Genomic DNA, 20,788 nt, shown 5'->3' with positions numbered 1-20,788 from the left:
ATAGCAGTGGTCCCACAGGACTTCGAGTAACACAGAAAGCGTATTTCTGCTTTTCACATGTTACTCTTCAACTTTGCAATTGGGTTGTACTCTATAACTTACAGGGGCCACCACACAAAATTGAAATCCACGGGCCCCAGGGGCCCATGTGCCATACCATCGTGTAGCGCATCCATACCTTACTATTCAGGCACGCTATTGTTAGGACACCAGTATTGAGATATAGCACTAGATCAGGCTTCTTTACTACACCTTGTATTACTCAGTCATATCCATTTTTATTCTAGGAATCAGGCTGCAGAATAAATGTAACCTCTTGCTGGCACTTGCTGAATAAATTCATTTAATGCAACATTTGAGAGAGAAATCAAGTTACCAATTGAATAGTTAATGTGATCTGAGAAATGACCTATTGTTCTCAAGCAATAGCTGTGCATAATATGGAAATGTTTCCCTCTTCATATTGTGTTTGCAATGTGTTTTATCGTTAATGTGTTTAGCACTTTAACACATGGATATAATATGTCCTGAGTGATCCATTCCAGGTTTTGCCTGATGCACAAGATGCCAGTGCCAGTAGCAGAGGAGTTAGGAGACATCAGTAGGGAGTAGGCTGGGCTTCTGAGCAGAGAGGCTGAGCTCAACTCTTCTCCAAATCCAGTTCAATGAGCAGCAGCAGCAGCAGCAGCAGGCAGTGTGTGGAGAGCTGTGTGTTCCTGCTGGGAATAAGGAGACATTACTGGAGTTTGGCTGAACACTGTACCCCACTCATCACAGCCCTGATATGACTTTTCATCCTGCATGCCATTGAAGAAGATCTCACAGTGGAGTCATTGTGGAATTTGGATTGTACTAGAAGGAATAGCAGTTTCTGCATAAAGAAGAAAGTGCAGCATTTGCAGTAACGTTGTGTCACATGTGTAGTAATGACTAAGGATTGCACAGGAGAACACAGTGGATTGGAGAGATCCCTCTCAGTGGATTACTAATGGGACTCTACATGAGCTAGCCCTGATTCTGCACTGCTTCTGCATGTTCCCAAGGTACTGTCTCCTGCTGTTTCTCTATGGCTTATGTGTGCTTATTGCATGTAGCCTGTGTGCTTCTAGGAATGAATGAAGACAGTGGTCATGCCCATGATTTCACGTGTAGGGCACAGTGAGGCACAGGCAGCCCCCTCTGGTTGGCAGGAGCCTGGCCCCTCACAGATACAAAGACAGGGATGGTCTGGCTAGATCTTCTTCCTCTTCTATTGTGAGTGAATGGCTTGGAACCAAGCGTGGAAATGCGAGTGTTAAAGAAACTTGTGAGTGGCTCAGGGGTAGCTAATTGCTGCTGACTGTGCCCCTGTCTGAGGGTGAGGAGGTGGTGGGCTCTCTACAGCAGCGCAGACCCCTCCAGCACTTATAGGCTTAGTAGAAATGAAGGGGTCGCAATGGGGTCGGCTGTAACCAGCGTATCACACTGGCACATTTCCTCCCCCATTGCTGTGCCGGCCACTATGGACAGCATTGCTTTTAATGCCGGGCTTTATTCGAACCCTATAGATAATGATATTTTTTTCGGCAAATCTTTTTATTAACAGTTTTACTAAACATGACATTATAACGTACATCAGTATACTGGCAAGGATAAGGAGGTGGGTGCTGTGTGTGGCACAAAGGGCAAATGCTACAAAATAAAGAATCATACAACTGATACAATATGTAGTAAATTTAAAGGGAAGGAAATAGGAAACTGAATGGGTGTTTAGCCCTGGCACACCCACCTACAGTATGCATCTGTCTCATTCTAGTGCATTTCAGATTATGATACATCGCAATTAAAGAGCAACTCTCTGCCAAACTGAGATAATCCAGTCAGCTGGAAAATCAGATTATTACATAATATAATGCATATTGTGTACTTGTCACTGTAGTAAAATGAGGTCATCTGGCAAGTTTGTGCAGTGCACTTAGTACAAGTGATGACCAGAGCGATGTTGGTATGAAGTGTTCTCCTGGTGTTCTTGTGCATTTCTATGGGGGAACCTAGATCAATCTTCGTATGAAATTGTTCCTACAGTGTGTGTGTGAGTGCGTGAGATCTCCAGCTTAGACTATGAGGGCTGAGAGTGCTGGGAGTATGTTTCCTATTTACCACTACATAATATGTTGGTGCTTTATGAATTATAGTAGTAAGTAAATTGTCCACCATGATGCCATTCAGGGTAGGTGCGCTGTCAGATGCATCCAGCACCCAGATGCTTGGTGTGCATGTGCTCCATAGCTGATGCTCTGCTTTCCCAAGTGTATGAGAGGCAGTCAGCTGAGAGTAATGCTCTCTAAGTGCTCTGGCTGTGAATTTGAAGGCGAGATAGTGGGAGCTCTGGGAACCTGGCTTCTAATCCCCCCATGTGTTGTTTTTCCCGGCTGCCTTCTGGAGCATGGTTCTGCCTGGTACATTTGGGGAAATGGAGCAGAAAGTCAGGGAACTGGTGGCCTGCTTCCCTCCCATTGGGGCCCTAAAGCAAAATGAGATCATTACAATCAAATGACAAGGATGGCTATGAGGAAAGAATGGGTAGCTCTATGTCATAAATTGCTTCAAGCACTCAAATATCATGCCTTGGTGCTAAGCACCCAGTGTCAATGCCATGCAAAATCCAGAAAGCAGGATTCTATGTTGTGTCCTTCAGTTAATAGTGCATTTTCAATGTAACCCAGAAAAGCTACTATGCAATAATTCTGCTGGGCAGTGAAATGGTGACAAGCCCAATATTGATACTTAATGAAGAATTCTAGACAGTGCAAAACAAATGACTCTGCTCTAGTGCCTACAGAGGAATAGGGACATTTAAGTTTTATTGATTGTATTAACATGGATTTTTCTCTTAGTTGGTAAAGTAGAAAACACACGTGGTGCCTGGAAGATACAACAAAGGTTAATTGTGCAAAAACCTCTGTGTCTGCTCTGTGTCTGCAGTACCTTGTAATCTGGACACCCAGCGGTTTCACTGCTCCTAGGAAGTCAATTGTGCCCACAGCAGTGAATCTCTTAATGGCAATACAATATAAAAGTGCTTATTTCCCTTAAGTGTGCTTCTGTTTTTAACCGCTCTGTCAGGAGTCATTTCTTTATTGCTCTGGGAATGTTTGATTTGTCTTACCCATTTCCAAACTATCAAGCATGTAAAATAGAGAAGGCTCTGTTTAAATCTCATCTGGATCAATGCTCTGCACTTAATACCCATGTGGCCATTTCAGTCCTCTTTTTTATTGAACTTGGATTGAAAGCACATTTTGCTGCGTAGAGTTGTATAAGGGAACCAACAGGCACCAATACTAAAATATTGAGGACATGTATAGTTCAGGAAAAAGTGCTTACTGTATGTTTATTATAGGACAGTCAACTAAAATAGAAAGGGCATGCTATTATAACCACCTGGCTATCCCTTGCTGGTTGCCCTATGCTGGCTTCTGTTTTGTCCCAGCTCAAGTGCTGTAAAAGTTAATTATTAACTTTAACCAGACAGAACTGTGTCTCCAATCTTCAGAGGTAGATGCCATTGATTAACGTTTATCTGGAAGTTGTGGTCTTGTCAGGGTTCCAAGAAGTTTTCATGTTAATGTGAAGCATAGATTATGTTTATTTGATGTAGAGGGAAACCGTGTTGTGTAAATACTGAACTGTTACATTTAATTCTTCTTTTATATTGTGTATATTTTATTGCAACATTGTTTATTATGTCTCCAATGAAAACCATTGACACTTATCTTATAAGTGGTGCCAACAGAGCTTGACTCTAGCATTGATTAGCATCATTTTATGTCACCCTCAAACCTAGTGTTATCAAGTCAACATAGTAGAGACCCATAGATGTGATAAGAATAACTTTGTTTGACCTAATAGTTCACTAGTTTGTTTTGAAACCTTATATCACATTTAGTATTTCCTGTCTCCTAATCAGAACATTCAGTGTTTTCATTACTAAATCCTAGTGGATGTGTTAGTTATGCTGATAGAAATGTTTGGTGTCTGTAACAATGATCACACAGGAGTATAGAGTACTTTATAGGGAAGGGGTTAATATGCCGGAATAACCCTATATATTACAAGGTTTAAACATTACAGCCCCTAAGGAAGTCTTCCAGTTGTGACCACAAGTCTGCCAGTCACATGCCTCCTACTCTTCAGGTAGTTTAGCTTTGATGGGTTAAGTAATAAGCTTACAAAGACTCCAAATGGATGAGAGAGGGATGAAATGTATATCTGTGTACAGTATGTGCATTGTTTTAGGACACATGGATTTGTGATACCTTACTACTTAAAGATAAAAGCAGATTGTGGCTCTTTCCTGAGTTGGTAATTGATGCGTGGGAGACTTGTCTGCTAAATGCATCTAGTGGATGGGGGTCTTTTTAGATTTTTAGTAGGAGCTTTTATTACTAGAGCAGTCAGTCTGGATATCCTGTGATAAATCCAATGGTGCATTTGTATAAATGACAGCAGATTTGTTTGTTTGGTTGCTTTAAATTATAAAAGGAACTTCAATTTCAGTGCTGGCTCCTCCGAATGGCATTTAAATGGGGGGAGTGTAGACAGATACCGTGACTGCAGGCCTGTTTCCCTACCCTTTGTTTATCCGTCACTCATCATTATATCAAAGAGAGAATTAATTTATTTTGTGATAACACTTCACTGGAAAGAGGCCATGTTGGAAGTAGATGAGAAAATGCAACACCCAACCTTCTTTTATTGTGCCTGTCGTGGTTTTAATAAGACACAGCATGAGATTGTAGCCTCTATTATTTCATATCATTTCACGTTTATTGATAGATAATGGATACAATTTTAGCATTTTTTTAAAGAACAACAAAATGCTCAGATGATTTGACTTCTGTTTCAGCATTGTACACTGTCTAACAAAGCATATAGAATGAAATGTAGGTTATATTCACTGAGTTGTCTATGGCTCCCCTGGTGGCGACACAGCGATTTGCAATGATGGATTACTTTTCACTCCAATTCATCAAGCTACTACTCAACACTATTCCTTTTGTACAAAGTTTTTGCACCTTTAGTTAAACAATGGATGACAAGTTAAGTGTTAAATGTGAATCCCTTGTTCGGTCTAGTTAATGAATGATCAAGTGGCTGATAAGGTTTTCATCACTGGTGGATTCTACTGAATGGTTTGCTATATTGCTTGCTTTACTTCTTTTGGCAGCTAAGTGAGTTAGTTAATTGTTAAACCTGGTGGATCTTCATTTAGTACAGGACCGTATATATTCTTCATAAACTGCAAATATGCAATCATACCTTTGTTGGTTTCCTGACGTATTATTGGACATGGCATTATGACTCTATCCTGTGATCCAACTGCTCTCATGTATCACATCATTTGGAATGACTGTTGTACAAAGGAGCCAGATTAAAAGAAGTTTAATGACACCTCTGGAGTATTAAGTGTTTGCAGACGCATCTTGATGTAGACCTGTATAGTACATACCTATCTTTTTCTTTAGCTTTTTTTTGTCTTTTTCAGTTTCTAGTATATGAAAAAGAAAAACAAATAAATGTCATAAAATGAAACGTTTTAGCAGTCATTGTATTAGCTCAATACCAGTTCACTATCGTACCTCAGTGATGTCATCGGTTCCTCAAGATTGATAGGTTGCTTTCAGATAAATATAGTTTAGATTTCTGTGTTGCTGCTGTAATGAGATGTAACAGAACCTCTTGGAGACATTTTGGTATATTGTAGACTGGCTGTTCTAATTTGGACATCATTTTTCATGCTGGCTTAACCAAGATAAAGAAGAAAATGGGATTCTTGTCCTCTTTACTCAATGATGGTTCACATGATTATAAATCCATATTATAGGAAACTAGCCTTATGATCTACTTAGAGTAATATGGATAAATTGATTCTCTTTTAAGCTGGTCATACACAAAGGTCATGTGAGAGGATTAATTTAGAAAACATGTAAGACGCCAAGACGTATGAAACCAGATTGATGGTCTTGGCTCCACAAATCCATATGTAGTTGGACGTTTAGGTCATACATACTGCTGCTGTGGCATTTAGTAGGCTTTTTTTTCCAGCAGACTTGTGAAGGATCATAATTGACTATTTGAGTATTTTTGGTGCTATATACCCTTATACTAAGTAGCAAATATACAGATGCAGCAAAGTTTAACCTGATGGTGATAACTTAATGCAACAAGTTAACTTATCTAAACCCATTTAAAACCCATTATTCTTTTATCTTAATGCAGCAAAACTCCTTGCAAAGCAATTGAAAATGCAAATGGCACCGAAACTTATCAAAACGTGTTAAAAGTCACGTTAAACACCCATAGCCCCATCTTTTGTGTTTGTACAAGTTTGTATTCCATGTCTTCATGGACCAGTGCTGGCCACTAGAGGCACCCTGAAATTACACTACTGCTTTTATCTGCTACAAAAGCTTCTTCTATATATATATATATATATATATATATATATATATATATACATTCTAAATGTCATCCCTTCAAAAATTCCAACAAATTCATAATAATCCACAGCAAGCAACATCAGATTTAGCTTTAATCAGTCTAGAGCAATAGACAGTAAGGTCAAATATCATTTTTGTCAAATTGTTCCCACCAGATATAATTTTAATCTTTCTCAAATTTACATTTTATTATGTACTCTAAAATGTGTTCCAGTAGATTTGCATTGATGCATAAAAAGCTTCAATCTTCATTAATTTTAAATGAGACTGGAAAGCCCCTCCAGCGACGAAGCCCTGGCACGATGCACAGCTTGCCTTTCCTGTTTCTATAGCGTTCCATGGATTTGTATTGAGTGGCATTAGTGAGATCATGGGGCAGCAGGAGAACTCCATTCATAATGTCTCCTGGCTTCTCCTCATACCTGGGAAATTACCAGGCAGCTTTTAACAAGGACAAAGGGAGTTATTGACTTTGATGTTCCCGTTCTTAGGCAATAAACTTCTACGATTGTGTTATTTCTGATTTATCGATTCCCGAAATCCACATTGAGTGGCTGTGTTTCTGGTTGTAGCTGACATTGCTTTACACACCTCGCTCTTTTAGTTAATTCCTCTAGCATCTTCAAATGATGGCCTAGACCGTATGCCTGATCTTCATCTATTAATCATGGAAACTGCTTTCTTATGCGGTTGCCATAGCGGCGGTGCCTCAGATAGTGTTGGGGTGCCTTGGGGAAGGCTCTCTGTATAACAGGACTTGCAAGCCTTGCAGTTATTTTGGCAGTAGCAGAGCTTGAAAAGAACAGAGAGCAATATCTAACATTATTCAGTATTGGATTAAAAGAGGCAACTCCTAGATGTGTCTCTGTGGACCTTGTTATGTGAACATCCAGCTGATATGTATTTTTCTGGGATATTTTTTTTTCTTTGTTCTTGTGAAATGAAAAGGGAAACACAGTTCAGAGAGTAGAGGTGACTTTAATCTATCAGCAAGAACAGGGAGTACATTTTATCACTCCCAGTGATAAATGTCCGGGCTAATGACAGAATTTAGGCCCCGGCAAGGAAATTCAACCAGTTTTGTTGAGTAAACAAATCGCAGTCCAAGCTCCAACGTAAGCTCCGCTCTTTATCTCCTCTGTGTTTTACTTGGAGAATCCAAAAATGAGTCTCACGTAGTCCTTTCCACAGACAAACGGGATAGAAATAGTTAATTTGGCCTATTTCTGGTATTAACCATTATTTTATACGAATGACTCCCCTACAAGCTATTGTTATCGTCTTAACCAGGGAGGCACATTCTGTATTATTGGCCAAGAAATAAGTAATTTGTCTGTGCCTTTTTTATTGTGGTGTTGTATTGGGGACACATGGTTTACATGAATTTTGGTCTGTCTTGTTGCCTCATGTGTGTAGAGATATATATTAATGAATTCAACCCATGGTGCGTGCAGCTTGCCATCTGCTCCCATTTACAGAGACCTTTAAATGGGTAGTGTCAGTCACTCCAGGTGTAATTAGTATGGATCCCATTGTGCTTTTTCTTTAGGATGTTCCTTTAAGCAGTTGGCCTTATCTGCTAGAAGGATAAAATTACATAGGGTAAGAAGTCTATTGCTCATTCATTCAATAACTGCTTAGACAATCTCCATTACTGAAGAGATAGGGTTTAGTGCCATTATAGAAGTATAAAATGGGAGCTGTAATCTGACCTCTGCTGCAGAAAATGTCTGCGTCTGATCCATACCCATCGTTAAAAAATCCACAAACAACATGTAACTAGGCTATTATTTGAGTATGTTTTTGGAGTTATATATTTTCCTTTTACCTTGTCACTTTAAGTTGTTGTCAGCCCAATAAACCATATGTGACTGGTAACATGTATCTTCTGTTTCACTCTTATGGCATATGGAACACTTTGTATATAGACAGAATAGATGTTTATTGGTCCTTAGTGAAATGCTTCTTGAGACTAATGGAAGTCCCGGGCCAAGTGTTGGATCGCTCAAGTTCATAGTTGTCACAATGTTGTAAATGCCAAGAATCTGTGATTTTTCAAAGAAGGGGTCAGCTCCTTTCAAGCATTTCTTGAACAGTTTTTGCTATAACGGAATGCAACAGAATGCAATCTATTGTTAGCAAGAATATAAGACTAAGAAAAAATGTGAATATTCTTTATTGGGATCAACCGAATTAACAGGACTCAACTGATAGGAGGTTATTGGAAGGACATTAAAGGGGTTGTCCGAGTATAAAAATGTTTTTAAATGGACGGGCATACAAAAAAGTAACAAAAGAATCACTGCTTAAGTTTTTCTTCTTCCTCTGGGAAACGGTGAAGAACCCACTGTTAGTACAGGCCAGAAGTCAGGTGACCATTGCCACCAATCAAGGGCCACAGCATTCTGTTCTGAACTTTTGGCACAATGGTGTCCAAGATGTGAGCACTGATGCCAGGAGAATAGGAGGTGATGCTGTAGCCCCTGATTGACAGCAGTGATCACATAACTTACGGCCTGCGCTGACAGTGGGATCTTCACCGGAGCTGCTCCACTGTTTCCCAGAGGGAGAAGAGAGGTAAGTACTGATTCTTTTATTATTGTATCACATGCCCATCCATTTTTATACTCTGACAATCCCTTTAAGAGTACATACCACTTTTATAAGGATAGAGGCAATCCAAAAATGGCTTCCTCAGAGTCTTAATGTGAAGCTGTAGGGCCCCAGTTCAAAATCTATAACAGGGCTACGCACATAACAAGTGCCAGACTGGCATCTCATTTGTGGTAACTTTTATGTGACTGTGATCTTTACATCCCCTCTTGCCCTCGAGTTCCACCATGAAAATACATATAATGTAAAATTTGCTTTCATAATATAATTGACATAATATTTTTACATCAGGTTTTTTATTGGTTTTATATGTTCGCTCTTCTGATACCCCATATGGGATACAGATTATCAAGTAGTGTGGATTATCAACATTAACAAAACAATAGATTCAATGGATTTTTCTGTATGTGTAAAGGGGTTGTTCGGGTGTGAGCCAATTTTTTAAAATATTGCTGCAAATGTGCTAAAATACTAGAAGCAGTAGTACTCGCCCATTTATTCTCAGGCAGTCCAGCGTTGCAGCTTCCATGGCGATCCTCTTGGTCTTTGTTTATAAACGGCTACCACCTACCCTGACTAGTACAGCCAATCAGAGGCCACAGAGGTCATGTGCCATTCCCCATGGCTTGCAGCCTCTTAGTGGTGATGCCAAGAGGATAGTATGTGATTTCCGCGGCCTCTGATTGGCTAGGGCAGTAAGGTGATAGCCGTTAGTATACAAAGGAGGATTGCAAGAGCTGCAATGTTGGATTGCTATGAGAATGAAGGGTTGATTGAGTACAGTAGTTTTTTTTTTTGTTTTTTTTAACACATTTGCAGCAATATTTAAAAAATGACCCCCATCCAGACAACCCCTTTAATCTGCATGTGTATATGCACATAGTGCTTAGTTCTTGACAAAGCGTTCAGGGGTATTTTTTTACCATTTAATTAAGCAAAATGGTGATTGGAGTGATAGGTGGAGGTGAGTTGTTATGCAGTATACTGTTCTAAGAACAAAACAGGAAACATTATCCATACAGCATGCTGAATTACTTATGCTGTATTTTTTACCTAAGTGATCATTTACAAGTGGTTCAAATCGTATTTTACTTTGTAGATTGTCTCTTTAATTAAACTATACTCTATTTTACTTTTCCAGCGGCATTCAGGAAAATAGCGTGGCCTTTCAGTTGTAAAGGTGGATTTTAATTGCAATCTTTCCCTTGCAAAATCATATGCTTTTGTTTGTTGAGCCCGAATGTTATTACAGCACTCACCAGTAAGCTTGTCGATAAATATTGAATTAGCAGTTTGAACTCTATATGCAGAAAACAAGTGATTGACTGTGAAATGACATATTCTTGCTTCAGCAGCAGCATGCATGGGAGGAACTCGTTATTTTATGGTATTGTGCCTTCGTATTAAAGGACAGGCCAAATATGGAAATTCTTGGAAACATGAATGTAAAATAAACTATTCATTTTTTATCATTTTGTAAGTACACAGTTTAGAAAATGAGGTTGTGATGGATTCGCAAATCTGTAATGTATGTAAAATGTTTCTGGAGATGTGTCAAAGTGGAGAGCATGGAAGCACGGATTTTTCTGAGCTTCCTTCAGTAATCTCATCGAAGAATGCTACAGTCAGTCATGGCAGACTGAAATGGTTGCTTCAATGGAATAATAGATATATTAATATTAATATATTTTAGGCTTTCATAAAGTATAATGTATAATACTTTCCTAATCTTCGCCAAAAAAGCTGCTCTTGGAAATGAAAGGGTTCTATGAGATTAGAAAAGAGGGTGAATTGGCTGATTATAGTATGCACTTGTGGCGGAAGTAGTGCAAACTGTGTGTACAGCCTATATGATGATTATAGGCTACTCTACATACACAGATGCCATACACCCTAGATTAAAGGGGTTTTGCAAGATGTAGAATTACTGTATATCCAGCTCCCCCATATTTTAACATAATGAGCATATACTGACCTCTGCCCGCTTGCGCTGTGTTGCTGCACCGGTGTCCGGTCCTCTGGCCTTTGTTTGTTGACAGGCTGCAGTACCGCCCAGTTTACAGAACGTCACAGAGTTTACAGCCAATAACAGATCCCAGCGATCCTTCTCTGACGTCTGTTATTGGCTGCAGCACCTGTGACATCCCATAAATGGGCTGGGGCAGCCTGTAAACATGATGTCACAGGGAAGACCCAGGGAAGCCTTGTGGGACACAACGGGAGCGGGAAGAGATGAGTATATGCCTATTTGTTGTGTTAGCGCATGGGAAGCCGGATTTGCAGTAATTTGACAACTCAGACAGCCTCTTTAAAGTTGATGAAAATAGAGAATCTCAACCCAAACTGTCTTTCGTCTGGTGAAATTTAAGGCACATTGTCGTTTTTGCTAATCAATTACTCTCCAGCATTGTCTGAAAAAAAAGTCAGCCATGTTTTAGTTTTTGCCAGATAGATGAATGATCTGTCGTTTGTACGAAACATCTTCCTTCCATGAATGATCTTTGTTTGCTAGAAAGATTATTTATTCTTTGATTGAACATGTACGGCTAGCACGGAAGTATGTAGCTAGTACATGCATGAAGCTAGTATGGAAGGCAGCAGTCCTTCAACTCAATGTCAGACTTTTTGTAACGTATCTTACTCAATATGTGTGGTCGGCAGCATGGGAGCCTATGGCAGATTGGTACAGTGTAATCGCGTTCAAAAGCTGTAAATACACGGTCTCAGTTACTTCAATATAGCATGAACCCTCACGTGAGACCACCTCTCCATTTAATTAATGTGAACAGGACACTATCAATGTCTAGATCAGTGGATCAGTGTGGTTTTCCACTGCTAGATTCCCACAGGGTTGACTTGTATGATGTCAAAAAGCCATTTAGGCTCAACTAGCAGTTGGAGGTTATCTTATTGATTCCATATGTTTCTGTCATACGTCTTCTTCCTTAAAGTAGCTTGTAACCTTGAATTGTGTAATTTCAGAGTATTTATACTTGCATACATATAATATTAGACAATATGATAAAATAAGGTTTCTTTAAGGTGTGCAAAGATTGTGTTATGTTACAATGTATCAATGGACAATGTAAATACATATTTACTGTTCTTGACACACAGCTAGATAGATATAGGTGTATGTGTATATATATATATATATATATATATATATATATATATATATATATATCGCTCCCCCTTTCTGGAGGCTTCAAAAGAAAGTGCCACATTTTAAAGGCAATAAAACAGGATAATGTGGCTTTTATTGTGACTAGCTACTCTAGAATCCCAGACGCCAAAATTCTTTGGGGAGTAGTCTCACGCTTTTAAGCACCACAGCAGTGTTTGATCTCGCGTCTGACTTTACCATAGCCTGCAATTAGCACCCAAACCTCAGCTACTATGAAAGAAAAACATGTGCTGACTTATCCTGCTCACTGTGCGATGTATGAATGAACTACACTTGGAAAATGGATCTGTCTTGGTCATATTACAAGAATAGTAAAGCTGACCAAGACATAATCTTGGCAGCTCAGCTTCACATGTGACCCCTTTTCCCCAGTAGTCACCTTAACAGTAGAGGCATTAGAGGTAAATTTATTATTTGTGGGGTGCAATGCCGCCCTTTATTGTTCAGCCTTTAATCATTGGGTGGTCGAAGTATCATAGTACAAAGCTAACTATGCACATAAGATAACTGCAGTAGCCTGGCTGAATATAAACAATAATATGTTTTTTGGGGAAGAAAAACAAAAATAGTGGATCGAAAAATCCATCATTATCATGAGAGAAGCCCTAGGATATATGGCAAAGCCCATAATTATTAATTTGCAAGTGTATCTTCCCAAAATTATCAGAGTCTGCCAATAGCAAGCTAATTTGTATAGGGTTTTTTACTTCTATCGCCCTTGCCTGTGCCATCAAGGTAAATGCAGAGTGGATAGTGGGCAGAGTGCTTTGGGTTTGTGGGACTCAAAGCAGGGAGGCGGGCAAAGAAAGCTCACGCCTGAGAATAATCAGCAGACGATTAGGTGCTGATGTTCAATATTCTGTGATATTCAGCATTCTCTGATGTTCGTAACTATATGGGATGAAGAGGTGTGAGAAAGATCTAAAGTTCTGGCGAAACCTGTTGATAGATGTCAACTGTTAATGGAAGAAAGTCAATGAAATTGATATTTTAGAAGTACGTTTTATTCAGAACCGGCAGGTAACACATTTCAGGGTAAGCTGACTCAGACAGCTGGATAATTTATAATTGGGTAGACTATACAGACTCCTTAGGGTCTAGTTAGTGTGATGAAATGACTATTGGTTGGCAGCAGTTGTCCCAACCACTCTTATGTGGCCACCAATGATCATTTTATCACACTAATTCACAATTATAAATTATTCAGCTGTCTGATGGAGTGGTCAGCTTACCCCAAAATATGTTTCCTGCTGGTTCTAAATAGAGCTTACTTTGATCAACTTTATTCCATTAAGTGTTGATATCTACCAACAGGTTACGTCAGAACCTTAGATCTTTCTCATCCTTCTTCATTCCATCAAGGTAAATGGTCTAGTTTTCATCAATAGCTCCATAGTTAATAGAGAAGGGATGCAGAAGTATGCTTCGTTCTCTATACATGTATGATATACAGTGAAACTGAGTCAGCCATCCAAAATGTCATTAAAATGGTCTTTTAAAGGGATAAAAGAAGATAGTATTGATGCATACTATAAGATGGAACTTAAAGTCCATAACAGAAAATGTGGGCTGAGGTAGGTAAGTGGGTGGTCTTCTCAAGAAAGTGTTTTTTTAGAGAGAGTCACTGTATCAACAAAGAACACATCCTAGGAAGTTCCAATAATTGTTTTCAGCTGTGTTGTTGAAGAAACACCATTCATTCACTACTTCATCTGCATTTTTGATTGATACACTTCTGCCCAATAATATACATTTTATGGTCGGTTTGTTTAATAGGATGCCTCAGAAAATCAAATGCTAGTGTATTACACTACTAAATTAAGCAATATCTATAGAAAGGGGTAATAGATACATAATGAATGTACAATCCTTGTGGCAACCATTATCTAATGACATGTTCCTACTTTCAAATGAGCCTGACACTAACAGTTATTTAGTAAAAAATCTATATAATCTATACTGTCAGTCATCGAACATATGTCTTGAGCAGACAGACCAATGGACTTGATTGGTATTGGGCTTATTTGTGTCTTTCATTTGTCAAAGGCCACATACTTCGGTAAAGTTCCTCATGGTGATTACATGGCACTATCCACATGTATTGCATGTAGATTTTGTTACAGATAGTGCTGTCGTTCCATTATGGATTCCCCTCTGTACATTAAAAGGGTTGTACTAGAATTACAAGTTATCTCCTATCTGAAGGTCCCAGTTCCCCTGTCCTCCTCACTACCGGCTTACAGCCCCCTCTTCACCCCGCAGTGAGGAAGAGAATGAATGGAGCGGTGGTCATGCAAGCTCACTACCGCTCCATTCATTTTCAGCAGGACTGCGTCAAGTGCTTAGGCACTTCCATCAGCCCTATTGAAAGAAATGGAGCACCGACCATGCATGCTGAGCACCGACCGTGACATTGCGTCGAGAGAAGCATCCCCACAGTAACAAAAAGAGGGGGACACAGGACCCCAGTTCTCAGGATTAGTTATGTTACTATTGGTGAGACCTCCACTTTTCAACAAGTTATCCCCTATCCTTTGAATAGAGCATAACCTGTAATTCGGGTACAACCCCTTTAAATGGATGAAATCTGTGGTCTAAATCCACTGCACTTCGATGCTTAATGAACAAGCTGTAGACTTGAAAAGTCACAGCATGCTTATTTTTCTAAGCCTAATTTTCCTGCTACGTGTTGATAGGGTTTTCAGAACCCCATCCACATGCATTGTACTGTAAATTGCTGATGATTTTTCATGCGGAGTAAGCGTTGCAAGTGCACAGTATGTGATTTCACCCAAACAGTCCCTAATATGTTGGGTTACATGCATAGCTTATTTAGTCTAATAGAATTTGTTCGCTTAGTTCCATTGGAACAAAACTGTTTAATAATTTCTAATCTCCTTAGTCAGTGCGGTAATTATGCAATTGGCTTTCCTTTCTGGAATTGTATGGCGGCATCATCTTTTTCAGTGACACACAGACAGAATATGTTGCTCAGAGAAAGAAATACATTTTCAAATCTGCTGACAATGGTTACTGCGGCGCAGAAAGCTTACTGAACGTTAAGACAATAGAGCTGTGATGATCTGGTTGTTGCAGAGCAGGTCTAACAAAGCACTCCCTTGTTTTAAGGGAGTTGGAGTATGAAATTGTTGGCGCACTGTCTTAGCCACATCATATCTTGTGAGCAACACCTTACTCTGCATACTGTGTGCTCCACAACAGCTCCTGGCATGAAATTTGCAAGCAGAATTCAATACTAAGCTTCACAGATGCCTTTTCGAACAGCGAAAAAGCACATATCATGTGCTAGCATCTGACTTTAATTCCAATGTGTGAACAACACGCTTTAATGCTTACAAACGTTGTAGGATCCAACCACAAACTTGAGAATTATCTGTACTTTCTAATTAAACGATGCTGCAGTGACAGATGACTTTAGTCAGTTCTCTTGCATCACCATATTTCCGTTTTCAGAATAAGTCATGGCAGAGTATATTAAGAGCATGGCTTTGTAGGCTATACTTGCAGAACAAAATGCTCATTCGTAAAAGTCTATTTTTACAATGATCGTAAAGTTTGTGCCATGGTCAGTCTGTTATTAGTGAGGTTTTAAGGTGCCCATATACATTTAATGCCTGTTCGCTGAGTTATGCCCACTGCCCCAATACACATGAATGGTTGATTCAGGCAAGCATTCATGTATTTCCCAAGGGAAGAGGAAGTAAGGTGCTATCACACAGCTCTGGAAGGAGTTTATCTTCAGGGAGAATAATAAAGGATCGGATGTTGAAATTCAGCGTGCCTGATCCTTTTTGCCCCCAACATCATCTGTCAGGGGTGAGTTGGGAGGCGCCCATATGCATACAGTAGATGGTCCGTCCCATCGAAATCAGTGGGTTCAGATTACTTTTCCTTAAAGGGGTTGTCCCGAGGCAGCAAGTGGGTCTATACACTTCTGTATGGCCATAATAATGCACTTTGTAATGTACATTGTGCATTAATTATGAGCCATACAGAAGTTATAAAAAGTTTTATACTTACCTGCTCCGTTGCTGGCGTCCTCGTCTCCATGGTGCCGACTAATTTTCGCCCTCCGATGGCCAAATTAGCCGCGCTTGCGCAGTCCGGGTCTTCTCCTCTTCTCTATGGGGCTCCGTGTAGCTCCGTGTAGCTCCGCCCCGTCACGTGCCGATTCCAGCCAATCAGGAGGCTGGAATCGGCAATGGACCGCACAGAAGCCCTGCGGTCCATGAAGACAGAGGATCCCGGTGGCCATCTTCAGCAGGTGAGTATGAAGACGCCGGACCGCCGGGATTCAGGTAAGCGCTGTGCGGGTGGTTTTTTTTAACCCCTGCATCGGGGTTGTCTCGCGCCGAACGGGGGGGGGGGGGGGTTTAAAAAAAAAAAAACCCGTTTCGGCGCGGGACATCTCCTTTAATGATTTTCCTATTTTTCAGCTGCCTGGCTGTTTGCAATCCACTTATAGGTGGAGGATGTCCTAAGCCATTCTGTCAGTATTATGTTGGCCAGGACTTCCTTTCCCACCCTTCCAATGCTTCCTCGCATATCCCTGCTCCTTTTAGGAGCAAAGCAGCATCTGAATCCTCGCCCCTCTCTTGCATTTAGCAACTAGCAGTGTCTGCATGTCCCTGTTACTAGAGAAGTCACATGCCTAAAGACAGGCAGTGGATTGTAAAGGTGCAGGAAGGGAGACTCCTAGTGGCAGGCACTTGATTTTCAGTGGTAAAACAAAAAAAAAATCAATGCAAGTATATTACAGTGGTAGATTGGTGATACACACATAGGCTCGATGAGCTTAAGTTGCGTGGAAACGTAGTGTCCATTTAATTCATATGATTATTACCAAAGCATTGGGGTGTTTTTCTTTTATGCATATGAACTACTTAGACATATTTGGCGATATAGCAAGTATTAAATAATCTGTCATTGTAGAAAGAACTCTTACAGTATGATGGTCTGTCTGTTATGACCCAGAAAGCATAGACTTCGTGTAATGCTACCAATGCCAATCTAGAGATTCCACTGAATTTGTGAGATATCAACCTAGAACATGCATGACAGAGTTTAATGGGCAGTTGACTTTTAAACTGAGATATATTGACCTCTATGGATCCCAGTTTTATTAAATATGGTCACATGCATATGGTAACTGCTTAGTATGGATTAGTAGACACTCTTTGTGCAACTGTATGCCCCCTATGTGATACAGCAACATGATTGTTTTCTGTTGCTTTTATATCTGACATAAAAAATCTTTACATGGAATTAAGGTACATTATAGTCACCTGCAGGGGCGTAACTAAAGGCTCAGGGGCCCTGATGCAAAAGGTGAGCTGGGGCCCCCTTCTATCTGTATCTGTACCCGTTCCCATACCTAAACCATGCTGCACAGAGACATACCTTGAAGCTCTTGGGCCCCAATGCAAAACCTGTAACAGGGCCCCCAACTATAATGCTTTATTCATAGTACTGGGCTCCCTATATGGAGAAGAGAGGCCTTATGGGCCCCCTAAGGCTCCTGGGCCCGGGTGCAACCGCATCCCCTGCACCCTCTATAGTTACGCCCCTGGTCACCTGAACTTATATTGGTGCCACATTATGGCTTCATGTGATCCAAAAGTTGTGCGTAGCCTCCATATGCCCATGTACATGAGGTCTTAGGCTCATTTCACTTGATGTTATGTATATTTGCATTGGAAATTCAGCCCCTAAGTGGAAATCTCTGGGACCTTCACTGTATGGATTGTTATAATTGACTAAATATGCAGTGATTTTCCAAATCTCCACTCAGGTCTGAATATTAGATGACGGCACTGGGAGGACGCAGAACTCTAGTGCTACGTTAAATGTAGCTAACTTACTGAAACAAGATAACCACTTGAGGAGCAACAATTAGAACTACAGGACAAACAGATGTCTATGGTTAAAATTTGTTAATTCTCAAATGTACACATAACAAATTTTAGCAGCCGGTGTTTATGATGAAATGTTTGGAAATCCTGACTCCCATCACATTCGGAGCAGTAACGAGTCTGAGTTATGATTGCTGGAGATTTTAGCAAATTCTCAAACTTTGTGCTCATTGACCCTGCAAGAGGAGTTATTTCTGGTCAGTCCACATGTTCTCATGTAACAAATTATTGGCCGTAACCTATATTTTGCCTTTGCAGAGAATTACCAAGCATGTGATTAGTCAATTGTGAAATAGAGAGAACTGGAATGAGGATGTTGCCTGTAGAACAACATATATATGAAGGATACTTGTATTCATCGAGATTCTTTTCTGTAGCTAATAGCCATGACCTACATGTACAGTTAGCAGATGCATACAGATTCTCAAAGCTATTTCTTATTGTGCATTATGAAGCTATTGACACTGAATGGCTTCTCTGGGGTAAGGATCCTGCATGGAAAATGAGTTGACATAGTAATATAGTGGAATGAGATGTATTTACTCCAGCCTTGGGTGCTTTTTGTCTGGAACGGACTCAAGGATTGGCAAATGAATGATGCCTGTCCTCGTTTGTGCAGCAGATGGAAAGTAATATTGTTCAGTAAGAACGTTGATGACCTTTTCCCTTATGTTTCAGTGTATGTTCCTGTAATGGCTTAACTTGTTGCCTGATCGTAGAGGTTATTACGCTAAAGGGTAATGACAGAAAGTCAAAACCAGGTTGTCAGTGATATCCTTGACTGTTTTAATGAAGTTAAATGGATTATATGAGATTAGAAAAAGTGCCACTCTTGCCCATATGCTGTGTCTGGTATTGCACTTCGGCACTACCCACTTCAATTCGGCTGAGCTGCAATACTAGACACAGCATATGAGCAAGTTTGGCACGCTTTCTCAAAACAAGCAGATCTTTTTATACTCTTATGAAATCCCTTTAAATTAAATACAGCTTCAAAGTTTTTTCTAGTTCATATATCAGTCCATGAACAAGCAGTCAATTCTCCATGCAGATTATAGTCTGGTGGAAAGTTAACACAGATGACAACATTCATCTCCTGATATTCCAGAGCATGAATCAATGTTTTATTTAGTCCGGGATTTGTACTTTCGAGTTTTGCCTGAGGCCGTTCTTGCCTCTGTTGCCTACCTTGTAAGTCAACCCAAATAGTGTAATTGAAATATTTCCCGAATATCATTAAGGAGCCCCAAGTAGCTATCCTTCAGCAAAGTCTTGTTTCTTGTGTTGTATTTGTGTAGTCACTGCTTTTGCTGATGCGTGTTGCTTTTAATCAGTGATTTTACCTTTTGTAGATTTAGCTTAATCTAGGATGCTTAGGTATGCACATTAATTGTGTCAGCACAACTGTGTGTGATTTTTGCACCAGAATGCATTAGATCAGTGCTTAACTCATTTCATGGCATGCTGCTTTTGTAGATAATAAGAAGGAGATGTAATTATATTTTACTGTTTGGAGAATACATTAAAGAATTGTATATATGATTATTGGTGCAGCATTATATACAATTTTAATGTCAGCATTGATGACATTAAGATATTCATAGTATGTGCTATATATACATATATCTATTCTCAGTATTGTGTATGTGTCACAATCAGATGTCAAAAATGAAGATAGATTTCTTCTCATTAAAGGGCTCTCTGAGACTTTTACTGTTGATGACCCATCCTCAAGATGGGCCATTAATAGATGACAGCGGTCTACCACTTGGGATCCCCACTAATCAGGCCCGCTGTTAATTTAGACAACACTGGAAACAGATAGTGCTGTCCATAGTACAGTGGCTTTGTTTGGTACTACAGGCAAATTAATTCAATGGTACCAAACTTGGCAATGTTGACAGCACTATCTGCTTCTAGCACTGACAGCAACCCAGTGATCAGCTGATCGGTGAGGATCCCAAGCAGTAGACCCCTATGGATTATCTCTTGATGACCTATGCTAAGGGTAGGTCATCAAGAGTAAAAGTCTCAGACAAGTCCTTTAATTTTCTCTATAGTAAAGACATTTAAGGCTAAATTCATACTACATTTGGTTTTTATGCTTGACCTGCAGTATAACATGTCTGCCATTGACTGCCATACAAAAAAATATGCCATGTGGTATGTTTTTTTGTGTGTTAAAAAGAACATTCACCAGTATCTTTGCAATACAGTTTGGACCATGGGATTCTGATGGTTGCCAAGTAGACACCATTTTGGTTTTCAATAGGCCATCGCATGCCAGCGAGCCCTTCAGGAGATTTTCCCAGTGTATACGTCAACATTTAACTATAGATGTAACATGAATTGACCCTAAATTGTTAGACTTTTTGTTGTATTTCCCCCCATCTATTGGTCTGCACTACATTTTTCTTTGCAGAACATATAAATATTAATTTATGTAAAAATCTTGTCATGCCTTCCATTTTCACCAAGTTAGGGTCTATATGTCAGTTTTATAGAATACTCGAATTCAGACTTTGCTATGCAATTCAGTAATAATAACACTTTTTAGCAACACAATAAAACCT

The 20,788-nt window shown here is 39.8% G+C and overlaps 1 protein-coding gene across 3 annotated transcripts in view; it reads left to right on the top strand.

The window, feature by feature from the left end:
* The first annotated feature begins 629 nt into the window (after positions 1-629).
* The window catches only part of SEMA6A (semaphorin 6A), a 203,795-nt gene continuing 183,636 nt past the window's right edge, over positions 630-20,788 (top strand). For 2 of the 3 annotated variants that reach the window (XM_066603096.1, XM_066603095.1), the window contains exon 1: positions 632-1,043. The gene's annotated coding sequence lies outside the window, so the exon portion shown is untranslated. Of the gene's footprint in view, positions 1,044-20,788 lie in introns of all 3 variants that reach the window. The other variant, XM_066603094.1, reaches the window with a different exon arrangement.

Source organism: Eleutherodactylus coqui, chromosome 5, assembly GCF_035609145.1.
Source record: "Eleutherodactylus coqui strain aEleCoq1 chromosome 5, aEleCoq1.hap1, whole genome shotgun sequence".
NCBI classification, from domain to species: Eukaryota; Metazoa; Chordata; class Amphibia; order Anura; family Eleutherodactylidae; genus Eleutherodactylus; species Eleutherodactylus coqui.
Note: the sequence above shows the minus strand (reverse complement) of the source record. Positions and strands in the feature narration are given on the sequence as shown.